This window comes from Pinus tabuliformis, chromosome 2_1, assembly GCF_031772625.1.
Source record: "Pinus tabuliformis cultivar Carrire ecotype Pingquan chromosome 2_1, CPIR1, whole genome shotgun sequence".
NCBI classification, from domain to species: Eukaryota; Viridiplantae; Streptophyta; class Pinopsida; order Pinales; family Pinaceae; genus Pinus; species Pinus tabuliformis.
Window position 1 is genome coordinate 578,148,701 of NC_142299.1, and position 26,862 is coordinate 578,175,562.

A 26,862-nucleotide genomic window follows, 5' to 3' on the forward strand; every position below is an offset into this window, starting at 1 on the left:
CCAACATTAACAAGTGAAAGATTTAGTTTCTTGCTATGAGTTATCACAATATATTCTACTCCATCTTTGAACAAATGGTATTTTTTTTCATGTCTATCGAAGATATCTTTTCTGTCATAGAGGTACAGGCTGTGCAAAACTATGCCACATATGTCTAATGGCACAACATCAAGCTCCACTTCATCTATGAAATTTGCAGTAATGGCCAATTTTAGTTTACACTTTCTAGTAACCTACAATTGTGCATTGTCACACACCCATCCAAGTAGATATGGTTTATGATGTGGAATGGTTTCCAAGTTTAAACTTTTGACAATGTTTTCAGAGATAATATTGGCTTGAGAGTCATTGTCGAGAAGTGTATCAATCATGTTATGTTTCGAGATCACCTTTATGTGAAAATTTTATATCCTCTTCATTTCATTTAGAGTTTAATTTTGTGAATTTGAAGAACTAGTGCTAGCAATGGATTATTTTCCTTTTATTCCCATAGCTGTAATTTTAGTTTCATCACCTGAATCAGATCCCAAATTCTATTGAGTGGTTGCAATTGTCTTTTTTTTCCCATGTTGAATTTTTTCGGTTTCATTTGGAGATGAAGCTTCCAATAATGAGTGTCATCATGACCTTCTTTGGAACAATGTTTTCACATTAATTTATCTTATTCTTTCTTGATAGATGCATTTTTTTTTCCTTCCCTTTGAAACCCTTTTCTTTTCCTTTACTCTTAAATGAATTTTTACTACCTTCTTCTGGAGTGTTTTTCCCTCTTGCCTCAAAATGAGTGGCTTGCACACACACATCATCTAGATTATTGGGATTAAACATTAAGATAGTATGCCTAAGGTAACCGTGTAAAACCCCTATGTACTTCAGCGACGTGTCTTGTGATTGCAAATCTACACTTAACATTAAAGACTTTTTTCTGAATTCTTGGGTGTAATCTTGCACATTTTGACCTTTAAGTTGTCTAAAGTTCTGTCATTTCATGATGGCTTTCTACATATAAGCTAGAGGGTAGAATTTTCTTTTAATTACAGCAATGAAATTAGACCAAGAAATTGAGATCTTACCGTGCTTTTTTATCTCCCCTTATGTCTTTGATTCCCACCATACTAGTGTTGAACCCTCCATTCTTAAGAAATCTAACTGAATCTTTATGTCATCCTCTTGAAGGTTTTGAATTCTTCAATAGACCTCCAACTGGCGAATCCAATTATCAAGCTTTTCTGCATTCACTTCACCATTATACATAGGCAACTCAAATTTAACATCAAGTTTTAATAAGGGTGATTTACCAAATCCTTTTGAGGTATGTTGATGAGTATGAGTCAGGGTTGTGTTAGTGGAAGATGGTGAAGACGCTTGTGAAGAATATGATGAAGAAGATGGTGGAGAAGGTGGAGGTTTATCTCCATTTCCATTACCTCCTCCTGAAGAACCTTCTCCTTTGGAAGGTTTTGAGCTTTCACCTTACAACCTGGTATTCCTCTCTTCATTCCTGAAGACCTTTTCATATTTTGTCATGTTTGTAGGTTCTCCTTCATGAGACATGATCTCTGGAGTCTCAATTGTAACTTGAGGATGAACTGGTGTTGGAGATTGTAGCAAATTTTCCCTCCTTCCCCTTGACCCAACTTTAGGGCTTCCAACCAGCTTCCCTTCTCCAGTTTTGAGTTTTAACCTTGTAAGCATAACATAAACTTGCAGATAGTTAAATCCTTCTTGCACAAAGAAAACCTAGTGCTCTGATACCAAAATGATTTGATTAAAGATATTAGTTTGTTGTACTAAGATCCTCCTCGAATTAGAAACAAAATTATATTCATGCGCTTAAGGATTCATGAGTTTTGCAAGTGAAAAATGAGTTTTTATGTTAATTTTATGAGAAATTTTAACATAAATAAGAGACTGAACAACAACATAAAAATGTACAGAACATCAGAAAAAACACATCACAACAGGAACATGATGAAGGAGTTCACCCCTCCCTGACTATGTCTCCTTGGTCCAGCTTCCAATGGCTTGAGTCTCTCTATTATGCTCAAATGCGTAGAAATATTTGTTTACAATGTTCAAATGCTTTTGAAACCTACTTCAGTGAGTCCAGAATGTCCAAAAATGGCTACCTAGCCTCTTTCTATATCCAATTTGGTTGAAAACTGAAGAAGTTGTGACCTCTCCTAGTTTTCCCACTATTAGCTCTACATTTTCCTCAAAATTCGGCGTCATCCTACAATTCCACCCGCCAAACGCTCTAACAGAGCAATAATTTCACCGAAAATTGGGCAAAATTGTTGGATCATTAAAAATACCTCTAAAAATTTTGGCCACGTGGGGGGCCCACGTGCCCGGGGGCTAAGGCCAACGGCTCGCCCCCGCCTGTCGGGCCCCCTGCTCCACCTCTATCGTAGCGTTCACATGGGTGGTCACGGTTTATGTTAAAGTGGCGGTGTACAACATGGTTTCTAAGGCAATCACATGGGTGGTTACATATTTTGTTGGGGGCCATGGTTAGCCCCTAACCATGGTCCATGGACCAGTGTCGGGGGTTAACCACAGTCCCCATCCCCTAACTCCATGCGATGTAAACTTCAAATATAACACGCCTCCCACTATGGTTAAGAACCATCGAGTAGGCGGTGTGGTAAGGCCTTGTGTTGTGCGTTGGGAGGTGTCGATTTCGAATCCTGTGGCCTCCACTTGGTCATTGAACCCTCTCGGGCTGCCACGTGGCAACTTCCAACTAGGCCATGTGTGAGCCCATGGTTGGCCAGTTTTCCAACCAATAAAATGCACAAATTCTGACCAATATCAAGGTGCCACTTGGCACGATTTGATTTGCTGAGAAAAACTTGACTCATTTAACCTTCCGATTTAGTGTCACGTCAACTATACAGACTGCTCACTGGACTGTCCAATTTTTGAAAATTTCCCTGTTTGAAAAAACAGACAGAACACGTCTCTGGGAGCATACAGTGTCTATTTCGCGTGAAACGAATTGCATCGAATTCAGGATGACGAACACTACGTGATAATTTAGGTTCCAAACCGTTATGGGGACTTTGATTTTTGAGCATAATTTTGAACGCCTAATCAGACAATGTCTAGGGTTGAACCTATTATGGTCACTATTCAAATAACTGTTCTAGAAGTGAAACTGGCTCGGGGGTTTTTGGTAATGGATATCATACTCATTGGTTTGGTAAAGCATTCCTTTTCCTAATAATTTTGTGATTGGTTCATGCAGTTAAGCAAAAATAAGTATTTGACTATTGTGTTATGCTCTAATAAATGCAAACAATTCTTTTATATAACTATTATACCTAGCCGAAATGTTCTATTAAATGCAAACAACTATTTCTGTATTAGTCATTTATTTTCTTACTATATATCATTAAAAAATTAAACACTAAATAACATTTGAAAGTAATAGTAGGCAAGGTTAGTTCCAAGTCGAAACAGGCATGGGTCTCTTAACCTGGAATAGTCCAAAAACCCTAAAAGTAAAAGCTAGAAAAGTGTGACAGGTTCATGAGTAGGATCCCATCAAAATTTCCATATCTAAATAATTAATATATACATGTATACATAATTGTAATTGTATCAACAACGTGATAAACAAATAGTGAACTAAAAATGTTTAAACAGAAGCGAGAGTTATATAGATGTACTGGTTGCTAAATCTAACATAAAATATAAATGAGTACCAAAAGGAGGATCAAACCTGTTAGGGGACATATATATGTAAATAAACAAAAAAAACTCCAGTGCTGGAGAAATAGAAATCTGAACTCAGATTTGTAAATAACAAACAAGTAATATAAAAGCAACCGGTACGTATTATAACAAAACCTCCTTCCAAATATAACCGGTAGGTATTGTTCGTATAACCGGTACGTGTGACAGAGTGACAGAGTGGTATTGTTCGTATAACCGGTACGTATTATAACAAAACCTTCTTCCAAATACCAACTTGTTTTTTTCACAAGAAAAAGCTGGGTAATACTTCTATTATATTTCAAAAATGTAAAGGCTATATTCCCGGCATAATATCCAAAACAGCATGTGTTTGTAGAATTACATCCATAAAAAAATAAGACGATATGAGATCTGTCTATAGAACTATTCAAAACATGGAGAATATACCTATACTAGCATTTGCACCTAATGTTGCAAAGGAAACGCTGTAAGGCATAGTGTGCGGAAGAATATTGAAATGTGAATGGGGTTTTTTGAAAGCAAGGGTCGATGATAATGAGTTTGAATTGAGGAAGCCATGCTGAAAACCATATTCGGGGGTTAAAGTGGCTATGAAATAGAATAAAAGTAGTCATAAATATCCATTGAACTTGTTTAGATACCTTAAAGATTGCCTAGTTGAAGGTGAAGTTAAACAAATGAATTCACGCAAACAACAATTAGGTATCCATATTGATATACAAAATTTTAAGGAGAGGTATGTTAATCTTTTCAAACAACATTCTAATGTATTTTCCTAGAAATATGAAGACCTTAAACCATATCACATTGTGATGAACTGAATCCCTGCTAGGATATATTCCTTATGACGCAGAGAAGCCACAGGTGGTTGATAAGGAGGTGAAAACAAATGCTTGGGCTCATGAAGGAGCTCTATATTTTCCTCCAACCCACACTGTTCCTATGCCTATTATATTCCATGGCAACATCGTACAGAGAGACATCTCTTGTTCATTACTCCTAGTATGGTAATATTAACTAACTCTGCCTGTGTCACAAATCATATAAAAATGGATTTTAGTTAGCTCCGTGGTCCTTGGAGAATAATAATATATACAAATTTTATCCATCATGGCCTCTCAACAGTCCAATTACTTAGCTAATTGCAAACCTATCTTGAGACATTCTATATGATGCCACTTTTATTACAGGGATGTAGAAATTAGAGTTTAGAATGGGAATTGTGCTTCAACGTTATTTTCATTCAAGCGGCATTTGTGCCAGCTATGTCCTTTCGACAATTATGGCTATTCTAAATGGTAATGTTGTGTCAAGTAGTATGTGCTAGCATTTTTATTTTTATGATGAAAGCTGCATATTATATCAATTTAAACAATCATAATATGATTTTCATGCTACACTGCATTTTTTTTCATAGGCATTGAATTGTTTTTTCTGCAGAGTATCCAGAAGTCTGAATGCCCTAAATAATTAGAGCTAGCAGAGTTTTTGGCCAGAGTTTTGGCACTTCTTGAGCGTTTTGGCCAGAGGTTTGTTTAGAATGAGAGTAAGAATGATGATGAGCAAACTTGGAATAGCTTCCCATCCAACTGTGGCAAAAAGGATGCCAATTGCTACACAAATTTTCAAAGGGACAGTCTAACCCCAATGCAGCCACCTTGGAAACTCTCCAAAACGATATGCATCTACAGCTATGTAGTTTACAATCTCACCAGTGGCATGTCTTCTTCTTCCTAGACTAGACAGCCAAAGTTGTTTCTGATATACAGCTACCATCAAGGCCGAACACATTCGCATACCTGCGCTTCTGGAATTGAAGTATTTTTTTTTCTATTCGCTTAGGTGGGCCAATGCATGTTCTGAATGTAGGGAAGTCTGAAATTCTGTTGACTGTCATTCCATGCGCTTAGGAAGTTCTGCTGTTGGAAAGTTTGATTAGGCTGCATTGAATTAAGCAAGGCTGAAACATTATTGTTGACGTTGTAGCTGTAGTTGTCCTGCATGTTGTTGAATCTCTTTGCAGGGTTGGTTTCATCGTCCCCATATGCTAAGGAGAGGGTCCTCTTGAGAGAATTGAATTTGTTGTCATTCTCCGCTGCTAATTCTTCTTGTTTTGGGACAACTTCATATCGGCAATCGCTAGTGTTGTCATTGTTATTGCTGAAATTGTTTTGAGAGAGGTTGGAGGACTGGACTTGAGGTAGTCTGCTGCTGTTTCCATTGCCATCCATGGCTTCATCGTTTAAAAAACCATCTATGAAAGGATCGTCACTCTCCAACAACCCACTGAAAGAGAAAATTTTGGGCAATTGTAGTTTGTTTTGCTAATCAATATCAGGAAAAGAAGCCATCACTTCATCTGCACTCAGTGATTCATCTCGTTCTACCCCTTGTACTCTCTGAGAATGACCATTTTTCTTGTAAATTCAGCACAGCACCCAATCATCAAGCTGGACAACAAAAGTGCCATCAAAATCAACAATACCAATTTTAGTTGAATGAATCAATTCCTATTCATAAAGAATCAAAACACAAGAACTGTGAAGGGAAAATCACTCATATTGATCAATATTCAAGAAGACATCACTTTGTAGGGTGTGTTATTTGTATTTACACAATTGATTTTTTTGGAGTAGTCTACCTAGGCAAAGGAATTGCCCAGTTTCCGTCACCGCCCAAAAAATCATCTGGCTCCGGTCGTCGGCAATTCCATCGTCCTCCACCACCCTCCCCTAGCTCTGCCACCCTCCATCCACTGCTCCACTTTCATTTCCTGACATTTCTTGACAGATCGGATCGGAGCTAGAAATCCTGACATTCTCTGACAAATCAGATTGGTGTTGGAATTGCTGCAGCGGAGAGTTGATGCCCTTTCCAATTCGAAATGGAGGAATTGCTAAACTGTGGGCTACTCCCCCAAACAACACAACTCGGCCTCTGTAGCTCACGCACCTTCCTCCTCGACTCTGTGCCTGCAGCTCACCACAAAACTCCGGCCCAAGCAATTCCTCCGCTCTGCAGCTCACCACCCAGGGGACGTCACCTTCATGTTCAAGTGTAATTGGGTGAGTGCTGATTTTTAATATTTGTTGGTAAATTGAACAGTGGGTGCTTCACAAGGAGTCCATCCACCACGAGGTGAGCAGAGTTCATTCTATCCACCACAGGCTAATGTTGAGGCATAAGGACATATAGTTAAGATTAATTGTGAAGCCAACCCAGAGTTTTTCTTGGCTGCTCGTGGTGATGTTGCAGTGCTTGCGCTGGAAAACGCACATGATCCTCATCAGGTATGTTCATCAGTTTGAGCTACTTTATTTGAAGCTCGCTGAAAGAATTTGTTCATCTGATAATTGATGGTTAATCACTATCCTTATTCCCCTGTTCGATGGAACCTTTTGTCAGTAATGGATCAAAGTAGATTCATGGGGCCTTCGAGTCAAGGATGAAGTTGGCTTCCCAACGTTTACCTTGGTGAACAAGGCAGACATGCTCTGAAACACGGGGATAAAGAATGGGACTAGGTAAAACTTTCTATTTCCCTTTTCCTTTTAGTTTCATTGTTTAATATAGCCTCTCCTCTGGATATGTAGAGAAGTCTTATTCACTGCAATGCTATAAACCACCTTAACTCAGGGTTTCAGAATGCTAGGGTCTTGGGCATTATGGGATGCAATAGAGCCATTTACAATGGTGGTCCCCTAATCCATAGTTTTTGTTGAGTGTTGTTGAACAGATATACTTGGCAGATTATAATCATGACAAGGCAGAGCAGTTTGTTTTGTGGACCTTAACTGTAGATGTTGGAAATATGTATCAATCTCTGAGGCCTGTGAACAACATTAATTTGAATATGGATACGAAAGCTGCAGATAGCCATGTGGGAGGAATACGTGTTGGAAATGAACTCATCCTCTTTGAGTGGAAGAAACAGAGCAACCAAAAATGGAATCTCCAGCCCATCTATTGTAAGAAATCTAACAATAACAAGTTGTCTTTCAAGCTCTTTATTGAAAGCATCATCATTTCTGTAAGTTTATCAATAGAAAGGACGGAGGGTTCATGCTACTTGAAAGTTTATCATTTCTGACATTTTCTGTAAGTTTTTCTGGCATCATTTTCCACATTCTTTTGTTTGCAAGTTTGGGTGTTCATCATAAGTTTTCTTGGCCTTGCACCTCTTGCCGAACGTATAGGCTTTGTCACAGAGTAAGTGAAAAATTGCATGGCATATGTACATAGGTTACGTGTAATCTATACCTTATACTTCAATTGTTTATACACTTGGAATGGTCACTGCAGTGCAGTGACTTCATAAAATATTATGTTTGTTGGTTCTACAATCTGATGTTTTATTGTAAATTGTTGTAGACAAATTGCATTCTACATTGGACCAACAAGTGAGATTCTTATATGTATATGGACTATGTACTCATATTTGTGGATACAAGATATGAGCTAATTGATATATATGATAAAGTGTTTGACATTTCGAGGTAACTGATGCAAATATATTGTTAATTAATTCTCCTATAGTTGGTGGGTTTCTCAACGCCACATGTGGAAATGCAATAGAGATGCTCATTGCAGTGTTTACACTTTACCATGGGAAGACCAATGTGGTCAAGTATTCTCTACTAGGCTCTGTTCTTTCCAACTTAATTTTTGTGCTTGGCACATCTCTCTTTTGTGGAGGAATTTCCAACATGAAAAAAGAACAACAGTTTGAAAAGGCATGTGATACATTTTTAGTTTTTCCTTAACAACCTAGGCCACCAAAACAAGTCCGACCTACTCATGATATTCATTCATTAAGGCCTAACCATGGGTGTTGTATTGCTATATGACGTAGGTTATTTCTGGAATCGACTCCAGTCTTCTCATGATGGCTTCATTGTGTCTCATGCTACCCTTAGACCTTCAACAATCTATGGCATATAGTGAAGCAGCTGCATCAACATTACAACTATCTAGAGTCAGCAGCATCATCATGCTGATAGCTTATGCTGCATATTTGTTCTTCCAATTAAGGACACATATACAATTGTTTGAAGAAGGCCCAGAAACAAAGGAGCTTTTTCTCTGAATCCTCAACAGCAAGAATTCTTTGTCTTGGGTGGTTCCACTCCATCCCCATCTCCATATACATCCATAATATTAACTCTGTTGAGAGACAATTGAGACTTATAGGAATCTGAATTCAGCATTTTCTTGCTCACATTAGTATAAATCTCCTTGAGCACAATTTGGAATGCACGCAATACATTTGTATGATCCAGAGCCAATTCAAAGTCAAGTGAATCCATGCATGATTGACTACAAGCAATGGCTTATCTAATCATGATTCAGTGTTTGGAGGTTGCCAATTTGACTTAGAGGAAGAGGTAAGTGACGCTCCAATGGTAATTGGGGATCTCCTTCTAGATTTGCAGGACACTGGCTTGGAGCTTGCAGCTCTGGATGAATCTACGTCAAATGGAAAAAATTTATATCATCTCAAATCGAAACTAGAATGTGTCTTGGAAAGGAGAGGCAAAAATGGTGATTTTTGGCACTCTAAATTTCTCGATTTCTAAGTGCCATTATCTGATAGACGGCGCGATCGTGTTGAAAAGTGGCTTCACTGCAACACTGCAAAATTTTCTGGGAATGCTGATGTACAAAATTTGCAACTGGAGGCAATTTTATCACTTGCAGAACTGAAACAGGGACTCTCTGTATGTGTTTGTAAATGTTCTGTATGTTTTTGGCGATGTGTTCTAGAGAAGGGCCATTCCTCTGATCACTCTTGTATGGGTAACCATTGTTGCGATGAAAAGTGCACATATTGCTCTCTTGAATCACACCAAGGAAATGAATTGGAGGAATGCCGAAATTTGATAGGTCATGATGGGAGTCATGATTGCAAAAAGAAAAATCATACATGTATGAAGCTCTGTTCTTTATTTGATAAATCATCTAATTGTAACAAATTTTGTTGCTTGAAGGTTGGCCATGAAGGTTACAAATTGCTACAAATTGGCAAATGCCTACAAATTTTTCATTATAATAAAATGAAAAGTTATTTGCAGGTGGGATGTTGTCTTTTAACAAGCAGACTTCCAAGGGTTGCCAAACTAAAGTCCCCATATGGATTATTAAGCAATGATGCATTTGAGATTATGAGAAATTCTATATCAGCATATTATTATACAACCTTAACTAATGCATTGACTAGCTTTTCCATTAGGCAATCAACTAGTGTAATGGATTTCACTTCGAGTGGATCTTTTCCAATATAATTGACTACAAGCAATGGATTATCTAATCATTTGACTATGAATTCTCATGGTGAATCTGATACAAAAATTCCATCTATAAGGGACATTTGTCTTCTCCAATGGTTGACTAAGACAATTGAAGTTGTCGATGTTAATGTAGGTATGATAAATGACTCAAGAAAGACTTGATAGAAATCATGTGTTATTGTTGCTTTCATGGCATGTATCCTAAAGGAATTGATCTCAATAGACATTCAGATGCACAAGTTTAATCTAAATGGGAGAATGATATGACTAAAGAGTGCAATTCCTTTGATGAAAAATAAAAGTTGATACTTAGTTCCCTAGGCATAAAGAAAGAATGTGATTAAATGTCTAATGGTCTACAAGACTAAATTTACCATCTGCAAGTGTTATTGAGAAACATAAATTTACTCATCACAAAAATCTTCTCTCAACAAGATCATATTCATATTGAATACATTGAAATCTTTGCACCTACTACAAATATGAACTCTTATCTACTTATTCTTTCACACATTTTTCATTCTGTATAAGAGTTATAACATACATCAATTGGATGTCAATAGTGTTTTTTTACATGGTGTTCTGACTGAGGAGATTTATATGGAGCAATTTTTTTACATGGTGTTCTCAATGAGGAGATTTATATGGAACAACCCAAGGCTTTGAGAAGGGCCACAATCTTGTTTGTCTACTAAAGAAATCCTTTTACACTTTGAAGCAAGCCTCCATAGTGTGGTATAAGAAGATTGATTGATTATTAGTTTTTGTTTCAAGCATCATGAATTTGATTGTAGTGTTTATATTTTGCAAACGATGATACTTACATGTTGGTGACTTAATCATAAATTGAAGTAGTGTCAACCTAATTTTGGGTTTGAAAAAATAATAAATAGAGATATTTACAATTACAAACCTGAGTGTGTTGTATTTTTCCTTATGGAAGCAAGTTTTGCAAATGGATAACAATATATTTATTTACCTAAATATAAATTGCCATTCATTATACATGTTTAGGATGGAACACTATAAACCATTTTTGGCACCATATCAATCAAGAGAGAAATTGACTGAGTGTGCCTTTGAAAATTAATGGTACTCAGTACAAGAAGACTACTGGAGCCTCATTTACTTGATTCATAGCATATTTGATATATTATTTGATTTTAGTGTGGTCTACAAAATCATGTAGGATATGAAAGAGAGTTGCTTAGAGGCCACAAAAAGGGTTTTTTATGAAAGATACATATTAGCACAATATGAAGTATTGCATTAAGAATATGAAACTAGTCAGTTACTTTGGTCTTGTAAGAAGCAAGCAGAACTATTGACCACTAAAATTGAATATAAGGGTGCATTTAATGTTGACAAAATCAATGTGAATCCACATAATGGATGAGGTTGGCTTCTCATTTGAGCAATAGATTCAATGTATTATGCAATACAAAATCTTCTTGTTCATAGTAAAATAGTGTATGTGGAGTCTTCATGCCCATTATTTGACAAAATAAAGATATTGTGAATCTTCTTGTTCATAGTAAAATAGTGTATGTGGAGGCTTCATGCCCATTATTTGACAAAATAAAGATATTTTGAATCTTATTTATTGCAAGATAAGTGATCACATCATTAATATTTTTGCAGAGTCATTAACAAAAGACAAGTTTACGAAACTTTGAACTATGTTTTGGATTTAAAAAATTGCAATCATGGTAGAGTGTACATAAGACAATTTCACCTCTAAAAAGTTTCAGATAGTTGTGTTGAGAAATGAGCTTTGAAACATCAATTTCATCATACAATTTGACCTTTTATGGATATTGTTGATTCACTATGGAAGGTCAAATAACTAATTGGTTAGATTCATCTAAGGTCCCCAATTTATGCAAGTCGAAGTATCTAAGATAGGTCCCCAAGCTTTGCAAGTCAAAGTATCTAAGATAGGTCCCCAAGCTTTGCAAATCAAAGTATCTGAGATGAAGATTCAAATGCATTTAAGATTATTAACGTTGACTGTTTTTCCTATTTTAGATGAGTTACATTTAATTTTAAGCCATATATAAATCATACCGATTGTCTTATCATTAAAATTATTTAGTTATCCATTTTATGTCAAGAAATTCTTACTTGTACTTCAACACTGTAAAGATATGATATCTTTGAACACAAAATTTTCTTGAAATTCATTATTCTTCGTTCCTGTAAGTCCACAGCTCCCTAACAATCATTACCATTGACTTGAGGACATTTAAATAACATTGTGATATACTTAAAACCCTAGTTTTAAAAATAAGACATAAATTCCTTGAGAATTCACTTTCTTTAGATCCTTTGAAAGCTCATTTTCCATAGGAGTTCACGATTTGTTGTTAACTATCCTTGGCTACACTTGGAGATGATACAACACATAGCAACCTCCCATGAAATAACAACATAAATCTTATAAATCAGACATAGCAAATCAACATTGCCACGAAATACCCGAAGTATCATCATCGCGATTACTTCATAAAAAGTGCCAAACATAATACAAAGAACAATAGTAAAAACAAGCACCACACACATTTGTAATAAACTTTTATTATTATGGGTTGATAAAGAAACAGAGGATACAGAGCTATACAGAGGCCAACCCCAGTCAAGTCGATCACAAACAATGAACTATGATCATCCACAGGCCAACTCCATTGAATTTGTTATACAATTATTTACATATTTTACATCATAATACAACAGTATAAGAAGTGCAAGTGATTAGAAGTGCCAGTGGATTCAAATAATTTAAGAAAGGAGGAAGCATTGTATTAGCTGATCCAGTGAAAACATACCACTGACTAGGAATCTCTAAACAGAAAGGTGGGGTGCAGTTCCTATTCGATGAAGGAAAGAAAAAAATACCAGCAATTGCCCCAAATTGTCACCTCGTGCTGTACCAATCTCCTACCAAATCACACTCCTTTCAAATTCAGATGTTCAGCAAGAAGTCCAATAGTATCCAACACCTTCTCCATCAGTCTGCCCAATTCTTACAAATAGACTTTGGATCATGCCTTCTACTTTCAAAGGAAACTCCAGTGGCTAAAAGGAGTATTTTACTTCCTACAAGGCCAAGAAGTGCTAAGAATCTATGTCAAGCACTAGAATCTATGTTAACACTGTGATTCATCAATGGTCTTTACCTCTGTAGTTTGAAGAGTTGTCATTCTGTAGAAAAAAGACTATTTATCAGCTTGTAATTTGTACAAATTGTATAAGAAATTCTAGATTAGGTGGATTTAATTCCTTTCTCCTACCACCACTGTAATTAACACTGTCTTCTTTTAGTTCTACCAATTTTACAGACTTCTCTATGATGAGGTCAATTTCACAATTCCTGGGTCATCAAATGACAGGGCCATGTTCAGCCAGTGTGGTGAATATTTCTCCATTTTTGGTCTTCTGTTCGATGATCAACAAATCATATTTGGCAAATCCCAGTGGTATTGTGCTTTCCAGATCTTGGCATTATTGTACCCAATTTCTGTCTTTAGCAAGGTAATTGTCACAGTGGAAAACAGATGAACGACGATGGTTTTTAGAGAACCATCGTCCATACATACTGATACAACCTTCAAAGGCAATTACTTAATTCCATTGCAAGAGGCCCAAAATACAACATCTAAGAATAGGATTTTATCAATCCAAGACTATAGAGAAAACACTCTGAATTTGATTTGAAGAGATGACCAAGGGAGAATTGGATGGCAGGTTCCCTTGGAGGAGATTCTGTATGCATACAGTTGTCTTTTACTTGAAAAATTGTTAGTCCAGTTTCTTGGCGAACATCTTCTACTGTCTTGGCATCAACGTGGTTTCCAGTTGTATCAGTCACATAGAACACATTAGCTACCTTATCACCCCGCGTTGACACCTCTGCTTTTGTAACTAACATCCCATTTTCTCTAAATATGCAAGTCACCTCTGACAGAAGCCCAACACGGTCGTTGGTGCAGAGTTCCAGTCGCATACCCTGAATTCATAAAATATCATCAACAAAACTCACACTAAACTGACTAAAATTTAAAAAGGATCAAATTTGAATGCACCGGGAATCCCAAGTCTTAGGGTTTTGAATAAATTTCCCCCATGGATTTGATCCTTGGACTCATACCTCTGATGTTCTTCGTCTAATGGTAGCCTCCAAACACTGAATCACATGCTGCTTCTCTGCTTCTGAATACACAGGGCAACCATCAGTATGCTTGATGTAGTACTCCTGTATCACAAAAGAGAAGAACGGAAATAAATACCCCAAATCTTCTTTAACCTAATTTAGATTCAATGTTAATCCCATTAGGGATGTGATCTGAAGCCACCTATACCTGGTTTAACAAAATCAAATTAGGAATTAAACATTTGAAAAAAAACAAAGATCCTATGAAAAGTCAAGTCGCTTGTAAGAAACCAAAATGATGAGATAGTAAAACCGTATAGTGCATATTCAAATTACAATTACAAAGATCAAGAGAGAGCTCATTGAAAGCAACAAAGATCCAGATCAAAAAGCAGACAAGTTTACACAACATCAAATACCTTTTGTCCTGCCAATTACCAAACAAATAAACTGTATAATCCCCTGAATCTCTACTAACTTGCAGCTTAGTTGTTCCATGAACAATGAGACACTTGAAAAATTTATCACAGCCTCTAGCATGTGGACGTATCCTTGGCAAACGTTTGAACTTGGTAGTGAGAGGATTGACAACAAATAAAGTAATGTTAGACCGAGCCACCAAAAATAAACCATCACAGGCAGCCTTGAGACCTAGGGTCTTCATGCCCATTATTTGACAAAATAAAGATATTGTGAATCTTCTTGCTCATAGTAAGATAGTGTATGTGGAGGCTTCATGCCCATTATTTGACAAAATAAAGATATTGTGAATCTTATTTATTGCAAGATAAGTGATCACATCATTAATATTTTTGCAGAATCATTAACAAAAGACAAGTTTACGAAACTTTGAACTATTTTTTGGATTTAAAAAATTGCAATCATGGTAGAGTGTACGTAAGACAATTTCAACTATAAAAAGTTTCAGATAGTTGTGTTGACAAATGAGCTTTGAAACATCAATTTCATCATACAATTTGACCTTTTATGGATATTGTTGATTCACAATGGAAGGTCAAATTACTAATTGGTTAGATTCGTCCAAGGTCCCCAAGTTATGCAAGTCGAAGCATCTAAGATAGGTCCCCAAGCTTTGTAAGTTAAAGTATCTAAGATAGGTCCCCAAGCTTTGCAAATCAAAGTATCTGAGATGAAGATTCAAATGCATTTAAGATGATTAATGTTGATTGTTTTTCCTATTTTAGATGAGTTACTTTTAATTTTAAACCATACCGATTGTCTTATCATTAAAATTATTTAGTTATCCATTTTATGTCAAGCAATGCCTACTTGTACTTCAACACTGTAAGGATATCTTTGAACACAACATTTTCTTGAAATTCATTATTCTTCATTCCTGTAAGTCCACAACTCTCTAACAACCATTGCCATTGACTTGAGGAAATTTAAAGAACATTGTGATATACTTAAAACCCTAGTTTTAAAAATAAGACATAAATTCCTTGAGAATTCACTTTCTTTAGATCCTTTGAAAGCTCATTTTCCATAGGAGTTCACGATTTGTTGTTATCTATCCTCGGCTGCACTTGGAGATGATACAATGCATAGCAACCTCCAATGAAATAACAACAGAAATCTTATAAATCAGACAGAGCAAATCAACATTGCCATGAAATACCTGAAGTATCATCATCGCGGTTACTTCATAAAAAGTGCCAAACATAATACAAAGAACAATAGAAAAAACAAGCACCACACACATTTGTAATAAACTTTTATTATTATGGGCTGATAAAGAAACATAGGATACAGAGGTATATAGAGGCCACCCCCAGTCAAGTCGATCACAAACAATGAACTATGATCATCTACAGGCCAACTCCATTGAATTTGCTATACAATTATTTACATATTTTACATCATCAATACAATGGTATAAGAAGTGCAAGTGGTCAGAAGTGCCGGTGGATTCAAATGATTTAAGAAAGAAGCGGGAAGCACTATATTAGTTGATCCAATGAAAACATACCACTGAGCAGGAATCTTTAAACAGAAAGGTGGTGTACAGTTCCTATTCGACGAAGGAAAGCAAAAAATACCAACAATTTCCCCAAATTGTCACCTCGTGCTGTATCAATCTCCTACCAAATCACACTCCTTTCAAATTCAGATGTTCAGCAAGAAGTCCAGTAGTATCCAACACCTTCTCCATCAGTCCGCCTAATTCTTGCAGCTAGACTTGGGATCGTGCCTTCTAACTTTCTTGCAGTTAGTGGTAACTTTCTGCTTTAATAGCTTTCTGCTTTTGGGAATGTTGCACAAGATATATCAACATGGAAAGTGTCAAACTGTTAGTAGTAACTTTCTGCACTGACAGCTTTCTGCATATGAGAATGTTGCACAAAATATATCAACATGAAAAAATATTTTTAAATCATTGGCACTCTAAGGAGAGGCTTCAAAATCGATAAAAAAAAAGTTATGCAATCTCATTTCTGATAATAGAAAAAGAACAGACAGTGGCAGTGAACACAACGAACCAAGTGAGTCAAAATTGTTAAGGCTTCAGTGTGTAACCCCGTAGTTGGCATGAGAGCTATCTTACTTGATAGCAAAGGGATGACTACAACAATTTTCGAGGCCAATACAATTTGGCGAGATGCAAGTAATAGAAAAGAGAGGTAAACTCTAGCCTCTCAGCCTTTCATTTCAAATTGAGTTGAAATGTGGTATTCACAACTTATTTGGCAGAATTTATAAAGAAAATGTTCATATATGGGAATCAAGATTTTGACTGGTATATTTATGTCAATTGTATAATTTGGGAATATCTCAAAATTTGATTATCAGCAGAGGACCAATTCTTTGACCCTTTCCTAATTGTCATTTTTGAAATATTCCTGCCATCGTCAAAAGTTCAGATGGTTTTGAAAAGACGTGCTCGCTACTGGCGTCTAGTTTATGAAGTATCATGAATAATTCCAGCTCTCAAATGCTTTGAATAAATTAGTTTCAATCATACAAAGAGAGAGGACATAATAAAATCGAGAAATCTGAGCACTTGGTAGTTTCTGACACACAAAAATTTTCTCATTTCAAGGAGAAGATTAAAGCGAAGGCAGAGCACACCGTGAATGGTACATGTGAGAGTTATGATAAACCCAGGGAATTACACTTTGATTGGTACATGTGAGAGTTAGGAGAGAGGGATGATACGTAGGAGAGGTAGGCCTTCAAAAAGGTTGAAGATTAAGAAGAACAACACACGGATCTGAGATGCAATATAGCACACTAGGCTTCCATTTTATACAATTCCCACAAACTGTGGACAAATTTTTTGTCATTCATTGGAAGCAACCAATAAAGCATATATTTTAAAAGTAAACCAAAGAAAATAACTCATTACAGAAAATTGGGTTTATCTTCGAACTTAATTATCACCTTAGATTTTTCACTTCTAACTTATTCAAAATTATCTCTCCAAAAGTCACATTTTATATATTTTTATAACCTCTCTCAAAGCTATTAACTCAAGACCAATAATTTTATAGTTATTTCAGAATGTTTGAAGTTATATTGTTCAGTAATGTAAATTAAAGAATCCAAAAAAACTTTAAAGAATCCAAAAAAAACTTTAAAATAGTGAATATCTTTTATTTAATATTTTATTATTTTTTAATGATAATTTTACTTGTTCAATATTCTATTTAACTATTATTAAATTTAATTTAAATTATTATACTTAAATGCAATGAAATTTGTAATGAATTATGTTTAATTTTTTTTTAAGTTTTGTTAATTTTTTGTGATAATATCATCTTATAATTTTATTTTATAATCTTTTTAAAATAAAAATATTTTCTGTTTAAATTAGAAATAAAAATAAAAAATATTATATTTATTTAAATTTATTTAATATTAAATTATTAGAAATCACTTAAATTTATTTATTTTTTAGTATTTTTATTTAATTTTAAATATTAGATAAAATTATAATCAATTTTTTTTATTGTGAGTAGAGATGCATTTTATTATCTATTTTGAGAGAGATGTGTAATTTTTTTCATATCCAATTTAGAGTTCACAAATATCTTGTAAAATAAAAATAAAATATATTAGATAAATTAAAAAACAATGTTAGTTATAATAAAAACAGAAATGAATATACATATTTGGTTACTTTTAATTAAAAGTATTGTAAAATATTTTAATGTGTGTCATAAATAAATTATTTCAAAGCACATTAATGCTTGGGATTCCAATGGGCACAAGGAAAAATTTACTTGGAGTCTTTCACTTTTTAAATGGGCTATAGTCCACGTGTACCATGGGTTCTCATAAACTTAAGCTTGGAAACCATTGGTAACTTTACCAAGTCAGATTTACCTAAACTACCCTACCTCCCAAGAGACCTGGTCCCAATCACTCTTTCTATGTGTATATAAAATGATTACCATCTATTGAAGTACATGAATAATTGGTTGTTGTCCATATAAAACGGTTACCATCTACCACAGCACATGGGTAACTAGCTTTAGTATCTGCCAATTATCCAAGACACCTTTTCACATACATGGTTCATCAGCGATCTTACATTCTCATATTATCTCCCTCAAGCCATGATACTAGTACATTTTCCACCTTAGTACCTATCCAAGTGGTATATTCCACAACTTGATAAATCCATGTGCTTCTTCTCTACATTTATGACTGATTAAAGTCTTAAGGTCTTACAACAACCAACCTCAATCTAGCGTACAAGTACACCTAACACCTCGTACCTATCCAAGTGGTCCATTCCACAACTTGGGTCAATTATATGAAAAGGGTGGTTGAAATAGTGGACCATTCAAATATTTAACTTGAGCTATTGTAGTAAATGTCATATCTTGTATAGTTTGCTCTCTAATATTAATAGTAGATCTCTCCAAATTCAATCATTGTGAATTATGGAGTGTTAAACCCCTAGTAATTTTCAATGGTAGTTATTTTCTATTATCTCGTTTGAATGCAAAGTGAGTAGCAATATTGAATGATGGAAAATGGTAAAATAAGAATATAGTCAATTACAAATAGTTTACAGTTTCAAAAAGAAAACATTTCTGGTAAGTAAAATTTGTATTTAAGATGAATGTTGGTATCCTAAATTGCCCTATTTTCTACCCCATTTCCATCAATATCAACCTCTGTTTTACCTTAATACAAGACCCTTCTTCCATGCACTAGTACAAGATTGTTACTATTTTCCTACACATGCTCATAGTTTACATGAAGATTTTCTACAACACTTTATTAATCTTTTTATGTAGATTTCATGTTATTTACATATTCTTGCAACTCATATTGATTTCCTAGAAGTAATCATGGAACGTAGTGTTAATAATGTATGAGTTGACTAGTGCAGGAAGATTCCTGCACCGCCACTGTTCAAGATTCTGAGAGCTATCTTCCACGAGGACGGATCTCGATCTTTGACTCTGAGTTTAACTACTGATAAACTGAAGTAGGTGGCGTGCATCCAGGGATTTTTCTCCAAAGATAGATCATGGCCCAATGAAGCTCATGTTGTTATAACCATTGGCCAAGTTTGTAATTCGGTTTCTAAGTCTGTTCGGTCGAGAGGCCTAAATGAAAATTATATGTAATTAGTGTAAATGGCTTAAAGTCGAAGGATATATATGATGTAAATCGTAGATAGGAAAGCTAGCAAACCATCGATTATTATGGTTTATGTAATCTTCTTATCGCCTCATTCTGAGGCTGGACTGCTTCGTAATTGCCGAATCAAGTAAATACAAGAGGATCATTATGGTTTGCACACACGATGTGTAATTCCGTCTTTGATGTGTTATTTGAAGTGTTGATCGCTTTCATTCCTTAGAAGGGGAACGAGCTAGTTGGCAAGGGCCCAACCAACCCTGCTCGTTGACCCCTCTCACTTTCGTGATTTGGGAAGACGGTGTGTTCATTCCATAGCAACTGTGTGATGAAATAGTTTAATCATTAATCTTTGAGTTCTGAATTAAAATTATCTTCTGTAGCCTATGTTTGGAACGGATCCGTAGTTTCTAGAGTATTTATGTTCATTCTTGTTTATAAGATATCTTTTACGCATTTATTTTATTCTTTCTTTCTATTTTAATTCATTTTCAAAGTAGATTGTGTGAGGAACTCTTTCCTTCACTGGTGTGTGCTTTTGCTTACACTGCGCTCAGTCATTCATTGTAGCAAACATTAAATCACTCACTTGCATTTTACTTCCCATTATTTTGCAAGTGAATGAATCAATAAATCAAGTAACTGTTTTTGGTATTAAAAGTTCATCTCTAAAAAGATCTAGAAGCAGTTACATCAACTACCAAATTATACTTGCAAAGAATATTATTATTGTGGGTGAAGTACCAAAACTGGTTGACACATGCAAAGTACTTAGGCTATTGATTGATTCTTTTGTAAGTGTTTTATCTCATGAAGTTTATTTCCCTCATGAATTTTAATGAGTTGAAGCATTTTCTTTCTCGAAGTTAGTTAATTCAGAATTTCATTACAGTTGCAATTCCTTTTCAGCTTTCGAAAGTAAACCAGAAACTGAGTAAAGGGAACCTTGCTTCGGGCAGGACCAAGTCTCTTGACACCGGAATAGAGTGCTCCAAGCGCTGAGGCTTAGAGCACCTTCACTCAAACATAAGTCTTCAGTAAGGAAGATTGAATATACTCTTAAACAGTAATATTATACCTGCACTAGTGCAAGCAAGATTGCAACTGTGCAAAGATAGGTTGTTTGTGTGGGATAAATATCAGAAGAAAGGAAGAACTCTGTAAGGGTCCACTTGTCAGACTGCTTATCATCCATCTGGATATTAACATAGAGTTTCATTCAGAATTTAATATTGTTTTTGTTGTGTGGAATTTCTTTACTTGATTTACTTGAAAATTGTCTTTTACATTCCAGTACTAGATTTGCCTTGGTGTAAATTGCCTTTCCAATTGTTTTCTATCTGATCCTGAAAAGCATACCCTTCAAGAAGTAGGATTAGAAATAGGAAAAGTTGATACCATTTCTGGCATTGCCTGTGCTTCATCTCTAAGTTTACGAAACCCTTGGGTTGACAATTAAGTGTTGAGGAGTTTGCTCAAGCACAATTCCTGCACCCAACATTTTGGCACCATTATTGGGGAGGCAATTTGAATTGGTAAGAATTTTCCATTCTTTCACAATAGGGGTAAGTCTACTATCATTTTTTCCACACTGTGATTCTATTGTTTGAAGGAGTTAATAGGTGCTGATTTATTTCTAAAACTTACAGCTTTTACTTTTTTAATTCCATTTGTCATTTTTCTTAAATGAACACCTAAAAGGGGTATGGGTCCGAAGCCCACTAGGGCCAATGAAACATTGACAAATCTGAAACCAAAACTCATATTGGGCCTTCTTTTGCAGGCAGAAAGTCTAAAAAAACTCAGACTCATCATGCAGGAATAGTCCACCTAGGCTCTGGTAGCAGTAGTTCAAGTGTGACACAGCCCATAAAGGGGAAGAAGGGGACTATTGGAATCCATAGTCAGCCTTCTTAGCCTGTTAAGAGCGGTTTGTGTGGAAGAACAACAATGGCAGATATGGAAGACCACGCAGAAGGAAGTGGTGAAAATCAAGTAAATGAGGAATAGTCTACTTTCGGATTCCCTATTGTGAATCCTAATATACAAGCACAAATGAAAAATATTTCACCATCAGCTCTTCCTCATTTCTATGGTAAGGTACACGAAGATCCAGACTCTTTCTTATTTGAGTTTGATATTCTTTGTAGAATTTATGATTACTTACATGATGCCGAGAAGTTAAAGTTGTTTCGTACAACTCTCAAGGACGCAACTCTCCGCTGGTTCATGGGACTATGAGGAAACACTATAAATTATTGGGAGAAAATGAAGAAAGTGTTTTTATCAAAATATCAAGAATATTGTAAAACTAGAGATATCCAAGATGAAATCTTTACTATTGTGCAAAATGATGATGAAATGCTAGAGGACTATTTGGAGAGATTCATGTATATTCTCCAAAGGTCAAAGCACAAATTTGATATAGGTACTATTAGAACCTTGTTCTTACGTGGACTTACTGATGATTCTAGGAATAATCTAAATCTATTAGGACAAGGGGATATTGCTCAAAATCCTTTTGATCAGATCTGTGACTTATGCAAGAAATTCTTGAGGAACCAATATAGATCCAGTAAAGGAATTCATAATAAAAACAGGAAAACCAAATCTAATGATGCTATGATTATTGGATTAGAAAACAAAATATAAAATATGAAAATTGAAATAATGAATACTATTAGTAAACATATAGACTCTTTGAAGTTTTAGCAAAAACTTGTAGAAGAGCAACGAACATTGTCTATTTTCTATTCAAGATGTAGAAGAAAGCATCCTTTAAGAGAATGTCCTCTAGATATTAAAGAGACTAACAAATGTGCATTTTGTGCAGATAACCATGCCACGGAAAAATTTCCCTCCCTACATGGGCTCAAAGTTGTATTCGAAGGGGGAAAACCTGAAATTGAATCATTACATGCAATGGGACCACGAAGAAATTGGCCTCAGGTAAGTGCAGGTATGGTTCCTGAACCTCCAACACATTTTTTTGGTTATAATGCACACTCATATTCCTATCCTAACACTAGTCACTCTCGGCATTGGCAACATGGGAACCAATATCAATATGGACAACCCTCCCAATCTTGGCAACAAGGATGGAGAGGGCAAAACCATTCACATCATTCGCATAATTCCTATCATGCACTAATGCAATCATATCCTCCTACATATGCACCTTACCTAATGCCTCAACCATCATTACCTCAGCTGAGTCAACCTATGCCACCATTACCTTTACCTCCACCATTTCGACCTTCTCAACTGCCTACTCAACCTTTACCCAATCCTAATAATAAAGCGGTACAAATGATCCATTCTATGACCCCGCTTTCTTCATCCAGATTTCAGACTAAACCAGTTGGAGTCAATGATCTCCAATTGAGATCAGGGAAAGTGTTAACCTCAAAAAATCAAAAGCAGCCCATGGTGATTATCGATGAGAAAGGAGAGGAGGAAAATCCTGACCATTCTGGGAAAGATGACACCATTCAGCCTATCCTTGTACATTTTGAGCCCTTGTCATCTTCTTCCAACTGACCTCCCTATCCAGAGAGGTTAGTTGTGGAGAAGAAAGGCCCCATTCCCGAGTCTAGCCTGGCTTCTGAGCTTAGGAACCTTTTTATAAAGGTACCTTTGCTCCAAGCTATCAAAGAGATCCCCATCTGTACAAAAATCATTAGGGAACTCTGCCTCAAGAAGCCAGGGAGGAGAATATTGGAACCCCAAACCATTCAATTTGTTGGTAGAGCAGCAGAGTTAATGACAGGATGTATGAACATGGAAAAATATACCGACCCTGGAAACCCTGTTGTCTCTGTTCAGATAGGTGATGTCCTTGTCTCCAATGTACTTATATACCTAGGGGCAGCCATTAATGTTATGACCAAGAAAACCATGGATCAACTTGGATCGTTCCATATTCATCCTACTCCCACTATTCTTAAACTAGCATATAGATCTAAAATCAAGCGAGAAGGAGTATTGGATGATGTGATCGTTTCCTTAGATTCTTTCGAATATCCCGCAAATTTCATTGTGCTTCAGCCAAAGAATCCTATAGGAGGGCATCCCTTGATCTTGGAATGACCATGGCTTGCTACGGCTTATGCTTATATTGGATGTCGTTCTGGTGATATGTATATTTCCCATGGAGATTCTAGAAATAAATTCACCCTATATCCACCTGCTAGATTTATTTAGGAGCTCCGAGACACTTTATGGTTAGACTATAGTAGTGATGAGGAGACCCAACCTATTTCATTGATACATTAGAATGTCGAGTCCTCATAGGAGGGTGAGATTCAAGAATTCCTGAACAATCTAGACACGATGCCTAATTTTGAGTCATTAAGTCAGATTTTTAGTCTAGATTTTCAGGAAGGATATGACTCTCTACCTCCATCATCACCACCTCTAGCAACACCTTTGTGTACTCTGGAGCCTGACACTACTCTTGTTGAGATTAGTCCAGGTAAATCCTTGTATATCAGTTCAGACTTGGACCCTTCTCAACGAGAGCATCTTGTGAATTTGTTGCGAAACCATCTTGATGCCTTTGCATGGGGTTATGAGGATATGAAAGGCATCCCTCCTGAAACTTGTACACACCATATCTATATTCAGGATGGAGCCCGACCTATCCGACAACCCCAGAGGCGAATGAACCCAACTCTAAGAGATGTTGTAAAGGAAGAATTACAAAAACTCTTAGATGTTGATTTTATCTATCCCATTTCTGATAGCCAGTGGGTCTCTCCATTAGTGTTAGTCCCAAAGAAAGATGGGAGATGGCACATTTTCATTGACTACAAAGAATTAAATAAATCCACTCTCAAATATTACTTCCCCCTTCCTTTCATCAATAAAGTATGCGATACCCTTGCTGGTTAAAAGTACTTTTCTTTTCTAGATGGCTTTAGCAGATATAAACAGATACAGATAGCACCTGAGGATCAAGACAAAACCACTTTTACATGTCCATAGGGTACATTTTCTTACCAAGTGCCTCCCTTTGGGCTATGTAAATGTCCCGGCTACCTTTCAAATGGTAGCCTTGGCTATTTTTGCTGACCTTGAGTGAGTGGAAATCTATATGGATGATTTCTCTGTGTTTGGTGATTCATTTTAGGAAGCCCTCAGGAATCTAGAAAAAGTTCTTCTTCACTACCAAGAATTTCATCTTGCCTTGATTGACAAGAAATGCAGATTAATGTGCAAGGAAGGAGTAGTTCTTGGTCATTTTATTTCCGACAAAGGTATCCAGGTTAAGCTTGCAAAGATAGAAGTCATTTTGAGTCTTCCTATACACAAAACTCAAAGGGAAGTGAGAGGTTTTCTAGGACATGCAAGCTATTATAAGAGATTCATTGAGAATTTCTCAAGGATAGCTACCCCACTTTTCTAACTTTTGGCTAAAGATAGTGAGTTTCCTTGGTCTACAACTTGCCAACAATCTTTTGAGACATTGAAGGAAAAATTAGTTCAGGCACCAATTTTGAGAGGACCAAATTGGTCCCTGCCATTCCATATTTCCTCTGATGCCTCAGATACTGCTATTGGCGCAACTTTAGGATAGGAAGAAGACAAACAATCTTATGCTATTTATTTCATTAGTAAAAACTTGTCACCTGCTGAACTCAATTATACTATTACTGAGAAAGAGTTTTTAGCTGTAATTTTTTCTATTAATAAATTCAGACATTATATTACAAGATATGAAGTTTTTTTACATATTGATCATTTCACTATAAGATATTTGATGAATAAACCATTAACTAGTGGTAGAGTGACTAGGTGGTTGCTATTATTACAGGAATTTAATATTACTATTGTTGATAGACCAGGGAAATCGAATGTAGTAGCAGATTATCTTTCAAGATTAAATAATCCCGGTGAAGCAATTCCTATTGATGATGATTTTCCTGACGAACATCTTTTTGCTGTGTCAACAAAGTCTCCATGGTTTGCTAATATAGCTAACTATTTAGTCATTGGAAAATTACCACCCCACTTATCCGCTCGTGAAAAGCAGAATATCATTCAGAAAAGTGCTGCATATTCCTGGATCCAAGGAGACCTCTTTTACACTGGAGCATATATCATTATCCGTAGATGTGTCAAAGAGGAAGAGGTTTTTGATATCTTAAAAGCTTCCCATGATGAACCATGTGGTGGTCACTTCACCGATAAGTGAACTGCATACAAAGTGTTACGAGCTGGGTATTTTTGGCCTTCCTTGTTTAAGGATGCCAAACAATATGTCAAGTGGTGTGATAGCTGTCAGCAAATTGGCTAGCCTAACCAAACCAATGAGATGCCTTTATGTCTTCAAGTTATGATTGAGCCTTTTGAAAAATGGGCTATTGATTTCATAGGACGAATAAATCGTTCATCATCAAAGAAAAGGCATATCTTGGTTGGTACAGATTTTTTTACAAAATGGGTAGAACCTAAAGCTGTTTCCTTTGCTATTGAAAGATTTTTTGTTGATTTTCTCTCTACTAAAATATTTACTAGATTTGGTGTACCTAGAGAAATTGTTTCTAACAATGGATCGTAGTTTATTTCTAATCTAGTATAGGGTGTAATGGAGCAGTACAAAATCCGACACAGGAAATCCACACCATATCACCCGCAAGAAAATGGCCAGGTAGAATCCACAAATAAGGTGATTGAGTCTATCCTCACAAAGACGGTAAATATGAACAGAAAGAATTGGGCTGACAAATTACCGGAAGCATTGTGGGCCTATCAGACCACTTGGAGAAATAGCACGGGACACACACCATATGAGCTGGTGTATGGGAAACAAGTCCTTTTGCCGATAGAATTCTAGATCAAGACTTTCAAGACTGCAGTCCAATTGGGGCTAGATCTCTCTGAGGCACAACAGCAGCACCTTCTACAATTGAATGAGCTAGATGAAATTTGAAGGGTTGTTGTTCAGAAGAACATCTTGGTTTAACAACAGTGCAAGAATTGGCATGACAAGTCCATTCAGAAAAAGTAATTCAAACCAGGTGATTGGGTGCTCCTTTACGATTCAAGATTTAAAAATTTTAAAGGAAAATTCCATACATG